Source organism: Larus michahellis, chromosome 2, assembly GCF_964199755.1.
Source record: "Larus michahellis chromosome 2, bLarMic1.1, whole genome shotgun sequence".
Lineage (NCBI taxonomy): Eukaryota > Metazoa > Chordata > Aves > Charadriiformes > Laridae > Larus > Larus michahellis.
The window spans coordinates 165,445,405-165,456,417 of record NC_133897.1 but is presented as its reverse complement, the minus strand read 5'-3'; the positions used below and the strand labels follow the sequence as shown (position 1 = coordinate 165,456,417).

The window sequence follows — 11,013 nt, the reverse complement described above, 5'->3', positions numbered from 1 at the left end:
CTGGGCAGGTTTCTCTAAAAGAAATCATAGCGGGGGTGCAGGACGGACACACAGGTCCTGTGGATGCTAATATTGGGTGTATTTCTATTAAAACTCAACATCACGTTCTGTCAGAGCCTCCAGTGACCCCTAGCACACACATATTCGGTGATGCTGGTAGCACCAGCAGCCTGGGACCTCAGTTCCAGCCGTCCTGCCTTCTTGCTGCCCCATGGATAGAGGGTAACCTGTCCCTAGAGCATCTCATCTTCCCAGCAAGAGACTGCTTTAAGCCTGGAGACAGACATTTTCATTGCATTCAGGTCCAGCATGCAGCTTGTTCTCCGCAGGAGCATCAGATCCCCGGGAACACTCTAGGCACCTGCAACTCCTTGTGCCGAAGGAGGCTGGGCCTGCCTTGTCCTCAAGTCCACACCCCAGGCAAGTGGGTCACTAAATCTCTGTGATAACCTCCCCCAAGCTCCAATAAACCCAAAATGCACTAACAGCCTTTTGCATGACCTTAGTGACCTACCAGCTGGAGACCTTACCTCCAGTTTCCATCTTGCACATCTCCGTGGCCATTTCATCTCTGCTCTGGTTCTCTCTCGAATGCCGTTTTCTGATTTCAGCCAAACCTCCTCCCCAGTGTTCAGCGCCATCAGAGAAGCCACCACACCTTTCATCTCTTGGAAGTCTACAATATGCCAGCCCCTGCCAGGTGGGACGCCGCAGGATCCCTGAGCAATGGAAGAGCCGCGGGGATGATCCACGTAATGCCTGAGCTGCAGCCGGATCTCAAGAGGAACAAGAGAGGGAAAGCTAGCGTGTAAGATCTGACAGGCTCAAAACAAACCCAGCTGGCTGGCACACACACCGAGCCCAAAACACCCCAGGCCACCCCGCTCCCACCCTCCTGATACCATCACACCCCTCCACATTTAATTAAAAAAGGATTAAAGCAGGCTGTAAGGACGTGGGCGACGGCTGAGGTCAGGGGGTGCCTTGTAAACCTACGCCAAGCCCCGCAGCTGGTACTGGGACAGTGGGCTGTCTGCTGGTGACGCCAGCTTCTCCGAGACTAAGACAGGTCTAATCTGAGACCCAGGAGACTTATCCAGTCTCTTGTAGCGCTGATCTGAAAGGAGAGCTCCAGGGCAAGGATGGGATTGGGGTAGAGGAGCCCTCAGGGAAACGCTTATGCTGCTGGTAAGCAAACAAGCAAGCAATGGTTGTGGTATTCCTCTGAGGTCTCCGTGTTGTTCCACTGACCCTTCCCAGGGCTTGTGTTTTCCCATGTCTCCTTCCACAGCTCACACCTTTATCCTGCATGAGCCACATGCAACTGTCCCAGCCCTGGCAGTGAGGGGCTTGGGCAAGCAGCTCTGTCACAACATTGCAGGCCGTTCCAGCCTGCTCCCTGCTTCCCAAAATCTGAACGTTTCAGCAGGGCAGAGCTCAGAGGCTTTCTCCAGCCAGAGAAATGACAGGCAGGTAGGTTGCTCCCAGATCCAGCCTCACGGAAAGCCCTGGGAACATATCTGTGGATGAGGCACGGTGCCAAGGAGTCCCCCACCTTACCTGCCTGGAGGAGCCATGGTCATAGATGGCTGGAAGTCACCTCCACACAAGGGGTAACCCTGGGTTTAAAGCCTCAATATCAGTGAGTTTCACCTTCAACGGGAGCACTTATTCAGAGGAAGGTGGAGAAAGCCTTAGCTGACTCTGAGAGGGACATTCCTCCCCTGCACAGAGGTCTCTGGGAGCAGAGTCAATGGCATACGGGGGGAGTTCCCACATGGGGAGACACAGAGGGCAGAGCTCGGCAGGAAGGGTAGAGGCAAACAGAGGGACTGTGAAAGATGGAATTTACTAGCACAGAAATGAGGACATGGGTCTGGGTCTGAAACCCACCCCTGAGCGATGGGACACGCTGTGTGGTGGCAGGAGAAGAGGTGTCTCAGGCTGGTGGATGGACCGTACTGCACCAGTGTTGCTGCTGGGAGCCCTTGGCTCTTGATTTGTATCGTTGCGTGGAGAACTGACCTGCAGGACGCAAGCTGGTCCCTCCTCAGTGGCTTGATGGCCACCCAAGCCTATAACGTGGGGCCAGTCCCTGCAAGGAGGACAGGTGAGTCCATGACATGTAAGTGCTCCCCATTTTACCCAAATCAGTCTTGCATCCCCTAAAGCATTTCAGTTCAGCCCCAAACCCACCTCTTTCACAGTGGCTTGGCCATAACAAGCTTGAAGAGCTCAAAGAAGTTCCCCATGGCCTTTTTAGCTCTTTGTGCTGTAAATTCATTGCTTTCCCCTTCTCCCCTTACCTCCATAGCCTAAGACAGCCCTGCTCCCCTCACAGCAGGATCTGACCTCTCTCTTTTAGGTGTTTCTAAATGTTCCCGGTCCCAGCAGCCTCAGTAATTGCTGCTGTCCTCTAACCAACCCATCATCCTGTCACCCAGCCTTGGAAAGTTTTTCTCCCTCCCTACCTTGCACTTGCCAAAGACCAGCTGATTCATCCACTATCTGCCTCAGGCAACCCACGCAGCCGCTGATGATTGAGTTATTTAACAATTAAGCAGAGCCTTAAATCTTTGCAGCACTTAACATGTATTGACTAATTAATCCAAGCACCTATCTGAGGTAGGTTAGTTCAGTCTTGCGTGTAGCTTCCAAACATGCCCATGGCTGCCTTGCCATGGGTCAAAGGCAGAGGCAGGTCTGCGGAGGTGATAGGAGGTCCACCATCCCCATGGCCCACACGTCCATGAGACCCATGCAGCACTGCCCCTCTGCATTGTACAACCCGTTGGAGCTTCAGAGGTCACTGAGCTGAGGGGACTATGTCCCTAGCCCAAGACTTTTGCAAAGCTTGCCCTTGAATGGGCTTTTCTCCTGCATCTTCTCAGACCCAGCGTGGTTGCTTTGTTCCCTGGTGTCCCCCGCTCCCACCACCATTGGGGCACCCTCCACATCTAACAGCTGGAGCCAACTTGCTCGGACAAGCAAGGAGCTGCTTGAGGCTCTGCCAGACCTTGAGAGCAGATGGGGAGAACCTTCCCCTGGGGTCCCGCTGGCAGCCAGCCCCAAGCCCTGCCAACACGGGAGAGCAAACCTGGCCTTCAGGATGGTGGCAGGAGGGCACAGCACGCTGCCCTGCTGCCTCCTGCTGCAAGTGCCATCCAGAGGGAGCCAGGCTTTCCCCACAGCCTGCCGTATGAAGCCTATTCACACAAGCTGTCCCAGCCACATCAAAACCCACGTCCCTGTCTCGGCTGTCAGCGGGGAACGAGGCCAGGCGTGGGAGGCAGGGAACCCGCTCCCCGCATGATTGAGCCGCACTGGAGCTTTGCCCAGATGGGTGGACTGGGGACGCACCCAGGGTTACACAGAGAGCCCGTGGCAGGGCTCAATACCCAGGTGACTCCCAGCCCTGGGATTCAGGAAAGGGAAAGGCAGGAGGTTTGCCATAGCTATGGGTAGAGACTTGGAGAGGTGAGATGGGCTTCCAGCCACACAAGCCTTGGGGACCGATCCTGAGCAAATCATCTAATTTTTTACTTTTTTCTCCAACACAGCCGCTTTTCACTTAGCCAAGACTACAGAAAAATACCATGTCCTTGTGCCACGCAGGTTCCCAACCGTTAGCTAAGGCCAAGGCAGATATTAATTGCCCAGAGAAGCTGTGGATGCCCCATCCCTGGAGGTGTTCAAGGCCAGGCTGGATGGGCCTTTGAGCAACCTGGTCTAGTGGGAGGTGTCCCTGCCCATGGCAGGGGGGTTGGAACTGGGTGATCTTTAAGGTTCCTTCCAACCTAAACCATTCTATGATTCTGTGATTAAAACTCCTGGACGTGCCATGGTCCTCTTGCACTAAACAGTACCGGATCCCCCCAGCACAAGGACAGAGAATCCAGAGGTACATGACGCTGTTTGACTCTCTGACACCAAAAGGTTTTGGCCCATCTGAGTCTTCCGAGCAGCTCATGCCCTTTCTCTTGCCTCCCCGTCACCCCAGGGCTTCAGCACAGTGACGCCCCCACCCTCCCTGACAGGCAGGTGATAAGGCTTGAGAAATGGTTGATGGGAAGGACCTGGCAGCAGAAAAGCACTCTGCCGAGCTGGGGAGCTGTGAAGCAGCCAGCCAGAAGAGAGCTTGATCTGAACAACCTTGCTGAGAAATGCCAGGAGCAGCGGAGTCAGGATCTGCTCAAACCAGGTGGTCTCTATAACAGCAAGGTAGCGGCTTGAGTCAAAAAGCATCAGCATCCACGTTATAAAGGCATCTCTGGGGCTCGTAATGGTACCCTTCACGTGCCCTCCATCTCATGCTGCTGAGGACGGGGTTCCTGCCTACCCCGTGGAGATACCATTTGCTTGCTTTTTAACACACAAACAACACGTCAACACATTAACAACACCAAAGCTAGAAGAAAAACTTCCTCTCCCTGTGAAATTCACCCCAGAAAATCCTGAGTTGTAAAGCAGAGGAACTTGTAGACGAACACTTTACCTCTGGGTCGCAAACCATCACATATATTAGGAGGGAATTTTCATTATATTTTTTTTCCTTGCCTGAATATATGCTGATCTCATTCATCTTGGGAAAAGCACAGGGTGTTCTCATCCAGGCTATACCTGGCAAGCTGCATACGCTGTGACAGAGGGAGCGAACTTCTGAGCAAGCTCTGCAGTGGCTGCCGCCGGCTTTCTTGTGGCTTATTTCTTGAGCGAGAGGCCGCCTTCTTCACCTGGCATTCTTGAGAGAGATGAAGGGTAAGTCAGCAAATCAGCTTCATGCACTGCAAACATCCTCTTGCTTTCAGCCATGGCAGAATTAGCTCAGGTCGGGATTTGCTGGTAGCTTGGCGAGAAACGTCTGCAGGGCTTTTTCCTCCCCCCCACCTCCCCTGGAGGGAGAAAGCAAGCAAATGTTTTTAACGTGCTGCACGGTTGCAGGAGCTGTGGTACTCAACCGACACGGCTCAGCAAGCGCTGCCGGGGAAATCAGTATGGGAATGTTCCCGATGCTATTTTAAACACCGGCAGAAAACGCTAGCTAGCAACGCTGAATTCGACGGGGCTGCGTAAAGCCAAGAGCAGCGGCAGCGGCATGAGCTGCCTGCCCGTATAGCAGGGATGCCCCACGCCGCAGCGGTTCGCACTGATGTGCCGGGCTCCTCGCTCTCTCGCTCAGTTTGTTGATCTATTTGCTAACTAAGACGTTGCTTTGACATGTCAACAACCATCAAGCCGGCGTCTGGATGATGGCTTGGTGTCACGCAGGCACCTCCATTTAGATCCGCCGGTTAAAAATGAACGGGAGCTAAGCTGTTCAAAGGGATCCGCGCTGCCGCCAACGTGAGTGCTCCGGCGGTGGAAGTTGCATGCCTGTCTCCGAGGGGGGATGCAGCTCTCGCCGGGTGACTGCCGACAACCACCCCTTGCTCGGCCGGCTGTCCCTTGCCTTGCTTGCCCGGGAGAGGATGGAAAGAGGGCATGGTGCGGGATTGCTGCAGCCGGCGGGTGCCGCGAACGGCAGCGCGTGAGATTAAAGGTGGTATCTGAGAATAAAGATACCGCAGCAACTCCTAGCTTAAGAATAATGAATGTTGTAAGTCTGGTGACTGCAGGAAAAGTCCCCTTTGTAAATCGTGCTGTTTGGAGCGAGGAGAGCAATTAGGTAGATTCTGCTGCAGCTCATTTTGGTCGGGTTAATTTGGGAAGAGGGTGTTTGCTGGCAGCTAAAGGAGGCAGCCTGGGAGACTGGTTAAAACGCAGAATTACCAGAGCAGGCTAGCGTTTGGAAATGCTATAATAATCTCAAGGCAGGGGAACATGGTTCGGTATGTTTTACCTTCTGAGGTAGTCAGGAGGGGAGAGACCTTAGCTTAGACGGTTCCTCTTGTCTTAATTAAGAAAAAAAAAAAAAAAGATTTTCAAAGACAGAGCTTGTTTTGCAAAGCCCAGACACCACAATGATGGGCAGTGCCGAAACCAGCCGTCTGTCCTGCCGTCTGAATGCCAGGCCTTTCCAGGAACCCTGTTTTGTGCAAGCAAAACAGCTCAGTCGCCAGGGAGTTTTTTCACGCCCTGGTTTTGTGCGTGGGTGCATCTCATTTTTTGTGTGTGTTTGGGGGGGGGAGGAGGCATGAACTGCTCGTTGTACCCGGGGTCTGACTCTGTGGCTGTGTTACTGTAGCTGTGACGATGGGTATGACACAGGGCTGTGCTTTTAACAGGGAAGTCACAGACGATCGTTCCCGGTGCTTTCAGTGCTCACAGTGTTGAGCATCTTTTAGCTAAAACTGGCGCCTGTTTCTCAAAAGCTGGTGTCAAATGCCCGGTGCTACCAGGCAACCTCCTGCATGGATGCGGCAAGGATGGGAGGTCTCAGCTGGGGTGACGGAGCAAAAATGCCAAGGAGGACAAGTTGGCAGTGTTGATTTGGACGGACAGGAGGTCAGAAAGGAGTGCAAAAAGCAGCGAATCCTCTCGGAGAAGGAGAGATGGCATTCGTGCCTGCTGGGACAGTTCTTTGGGTGTGGAGGGGCCAAAGGGTGTGTAAGTACAACACACATGTGATGGCAGGGACCTCTCCTCACCCTACATCATCGGTGTCTGTGCTCATCAGTGAGTGTACAAAGCCACACATGAGAGATCTGGTGTGCTTGCAAGAAAGGGGACTTTTGCGCATTCCCTACTTCTCTATTAAACTTCTCATTGCAAACTCTGCTTCGGCTCTTCTTCCAGAGGGAAAAGAGCAGTCGCTTGTGAAGGCTGATTTTTTTTAAAAGCAGTGGCACAAGGGACCTAAAGCACAGCCTTCCTCCTGCGTAACTTTACTCTGTTCTAATTCCCAGTGCCTGCTGCAGGACTGATTGTAACCAAACCATTCAGCAGCATAAGGGCAATTCCTCTGCAGAAATAGCAGTCTGCTGAGAATTGCCACTTCATTTTCTTTCGCTACAGTTTTTGCGTGAAATTTATGGTCTGTATTATTTCATTTAATGCTGTTGAGGACAAAGGGCCCTCTGTACCGAGCAATCATTTTAAAACATGCCCATTAAACCTCACCCTGTGAAAGCAGAGGGGCTGGCTGCTGCAGGATTTGGTGGCGGTTGTGCTGATGTTTCTAGTCTTGAAGATTGCAGGAACCGAGCGTAGAACAAGGTCACTATTGTCGGAAAGGCTGGAGGTCTGGTGGTAGGAGAGCAAGAATGCTTGCAGAAGACCATCCAGGTGCCTTCACCTAAGAATGAGAGAGAGGAGACAGAGTGAGGGCTGTCCCTCCACGGCTCACTGCTGGTTTGTCAAGCAGGGGTTGGAAGGAGGCTCCAGCGAACAACTGAGCGTTCACATCATTTTTTCCCTCCAGCACCTAATGCTGATTCGTAACTTGGATCTCCAGGAACCCCTTCACCCATCTCTGAAGCATGGTCACTGCTTTGCCTTGCAGGGATCAGAAATCTTGCTATAATCTGCTATTGAGCGGATGTAGCATTTTAGCCCTCCCACCTTCCCACCGTGAAGGGACTAAGCACCATCAGTAAGCTGATCTGGGCTGAGCTCCTCTCCTGGACTGACATCCACAGGGTGCCTCTCTCTGCCATGAAGCCATGTATCAACACAAGCAGCTCTGAGATGGATCAAGACCCAAAACTAGATGAGGGCAAAGATCAGAGAATCATAGAATGATTTGGGTTGGAAAGGACCTTAAAGATCACCCAGTTCCAACCCCCCTGCCCTGGGCAGGGACACGTCCCACCAGACCAGGCTGCTCAAAGCCCCATCCAGCCTGGCCTTGAACACCTCCAGGGATGGGGCAGCCACAGCTTCTCTGGGCAACTGTTCCAGTGTCTCACTGCCCTCACAGTCAAGAATTTCTTCCTAATATTTAATCTAAATCTCCCCTCTTCCAGCTTGAAGCCATTACCCCTCGTCCTATCACTACATGCCCTTGTAAAAAGTCCCTCTCCAGCTTTCTTGTAAGGGGCCTTCAGATACTGGACAGTTGCTATAAGGTCTCCCCGGAGCCTTCTCTTCTTCAGGCTGAACAGCCCCAACTGTCTCAGCCTGTCCTCACAGTAGAGGTGCTCCAGCCCTCTGAGCATCTTCGTGGTCTCCTCTGGATACACGAAGTGTCCACACAAGGAGTCCTCCATACACACCAGGAGTCCTCCTTGTGCTGGGGGCTCCAGAGCTGGACGCAGTACTCCAGGTGGGGTCTCAAGAGAGCAGAGCAGAGGGGCAGAATCCCCTCCCTTGCCCTGCTGGCCACGCTGCTTTTGATGCAGCCCATGATCTCCAGCATCCCAGAGCAAGGGAGATTAGGTCTCATGCAAAGCAAACACCTTATTAGCGGCTGCACACATACGCAGATGTAACCACGTAGCCCACAGCTCCAATACAAAAACACTGACCTGAACGGCAGCCAGATCATTTTTTATGAGAATGCACCATTCTTGAGCAATTTTTCCAGTACATCCCACGCAAACAGGTTTTCCTTGAACACCGCACGGCAGCATTTACCATCTCATGCCAGCTTTTTTTTTTCCTACTTTCAAACGGTGGGAGGGCTCTCACGTATCACTTGGCGTCTCTGTGCTGGCAAGCACGGAGTCTGAGCGGCGTATGCTCACGGACACAAAATCCAGCACTAAACCATTTCATGTGACCAGTTCTGCCAAAGTCAGACAAGATCCCACCTTTTCGCAGAAATCTGAGGCCTCCAACTTGGAGCATATCTACTGGTCTAATAACGTGTCCTTCCTCTTCTCATCACTGCAACAGCCTTCCCAGGAAGGGCAAACTGACTGCAGTTGCACTGCAGAAGTGGCATTGATCCTTCAACACTGGCACTAGCTATTGGTGTCCATGATATTTTGCTAAATTAGCTAAATTCTTGGTGGTAAAAAGGGATGTGGATGGAAAACGGATAGTGTGTGTAAAGTCACGGGCATAGCTGACATTTCTGGCCCAACGTAGCCTGTGCCCACTCTGACCTGGAGTTTGAGCTACTGTGAAAACAGGGAGTTTTGAAGCCCCTATTTGGCCCAATTTATAAACTTCTACCTCACAAGAGTACCTCAGGGCAGCCAAGATCTATCACCAGATACATTAATTGCACTTCTTGGTTAGTGCTGTGTGAGGGACATGTGCTATTTCTTCCTAATTAAGAGAATGAAATGGCCGGAGTTCTTCCCTTCCCACATGGGAGAGCCGGAGCTCTGCTCCTTGTCAGAGACCCCTCTTTGACCCCAGCTTGCAATCTCATCAGGTCTCTTATTTCTGCATGCAGGAGGGAAGAGGAAGCGAAGGCAGCGCTGCCTCTCCCGCTAGTCTGCCCCTTAGTAACCTGTACATTGGCCTGACCTGAAAAGCAGTGGAAAAATTGTATTTGTTCCAGACAATCTAACAAAAATTTCCCACATTGTCTCACTCAGTAGAAAAACTGATATTCAAGTTCTTCCTTGAGCAAATTTGATCACCCTGGAAAGTCCATTAATTTTAACGCGCCAAAAAAAAGGGACCAGGGGATATAAAACTTCAGCCCCAAATAAAAAATTAGTAGAAATTGAGTATTTTCCTTTATTTGCAATGCAACACACTAAATAATGTTCAGAATTGGCAAATACCGAGGGAACACTCTTTCATCATTACAAGGGAGAGAAGCAGCAAATCCTATAGTCATGTAAAGGTGGATTGAGCCCTGTCCCGGTGCAATGCTGGAGGCAGACTGAGTAACCTGCTGGGTCTCCTGTACTTGTCCCGTCAGACCTATTCCAGGATATTTGACATAATTCTTAGCTAATTGTCAGGCATGGGACCAGCTTCTGGCTGGGATCATGACTGTGTCGTTAGCTGGGACTCTCCATGACCACTGTCTTCATGAACATCGAGCAAATACGTGAACATCGAGCTATATACATGAACATTGAGGAGAGAGAAAGGATGAGCCGGGTTCTTCTCCATTTGCAGTCCACAGGCCACTCATCCCTGCCAGAGGATTCACTGTGCTTTGGCAGGGAGGAGAGGGAGTTTCAGATAACAATTCTCACACGCACAAGCCAATAGAGAAAACAATGATAAACACACCAAGAAAAACACGGCTTAACTTTGCTGTAGTGACCCACGAAAACCAGAGCAGCAGTGCTGCACAAGGGGGGATTTGCACACTTAAGTCCAAAGATTAAGTGGCCACGGGAGTGAAAAAACATTGACAGCCACCAATATATTCTGCAGTTCTTGTCTGAACATCCTGAGCATCTGAATTTCCCCCTTAGTGAGCTGCATTAGGCTGCAGAGCAGCCTGCTATCAGGAAGCTTTGGCATTAACGGCGGAGAGGCTGGATGCTCTTGGCATCCATTTTGACAAGTCTATTGTGCAGACGGGTTCGCAGAGCCGCGCTGGGTCCCGAGGAAAACAGTGGCCTCTTCTGCGACTGGGCAAGAGCTGTGGCTCTCCACACATTGTGCGGTATCCGCTTCGGCCTCCGGCACAAAGCCCTGTGAGCAACGGAGCCGGGACCACGTTTCCTCTTTGTATGAAGTCTGGGCAGACACATCCAGGTCACTCGCTCCAGACAGCATTCACGACCTGCGTTTTTGCCACCTTCCAGTTGCCCGGAGGGGAGCTCGGTGCTTTGGCAGCAGCCCAGCCTCTGTCCCCAGGGTCCCTGGGCTACGTTGCCTGCTGGAGCATGGCCGAAGCGTGTGGCAGCTCAGGCACTTGGGAAGAGGCCACCACGTCCCGCTTGGATGACGCCACAGTGCCTTTTGGGTTCATTTAGGTACAGCGCTTACTCTTCACTGGCTCAAGGGAGATCCAAGAACAGGATTTAGCTGTAGCTCACCCTCCCCTTCCTTCTCCTCCTTGAACCTCTAGGAGGAATAAATGCAAAAGAGAATGAAGGTCATCCACAGCCAAGGCAAGTCCACACTAATCTCTCTCTGGAGCCTTAGTGGAGTCCAGCATTCAAGCTCTGGGAAGTATTGGGAAGTGGATAATTGAGCAGGAAAGGCCAGATC

At 51.9% G+C, this 11,013-nt stretch overlaps 1 protein-coding gene across 2 annotated transcripts in view; it reads left to right on the top strand.

The window, feature by feature from the left end:
* The first annotated feature begins 4,630 nt into the window (after positions 1-4,630).
* SLC45A4 (solute carrier family 45 member 4) overlaps positions 4,631-11,013 on the top strand; it is an 89,466-nt gene continuing 83,083 nt past the window's right edge. Inside the window, exon 1 of one of the 2 annotated variants that reach the window (XM_074577932.1) lies at positions 4,631-4,758. The gene's annotated coding sequence lies outside the window, so the exon portion shown is untranslated. Of the gene's footprint in view, positions 4,759-5,223; positions 5,344-11,013 lie in introns of those variants that run through there. The other variant, XM_074577931.1, reaches the window with a different exon arrangement.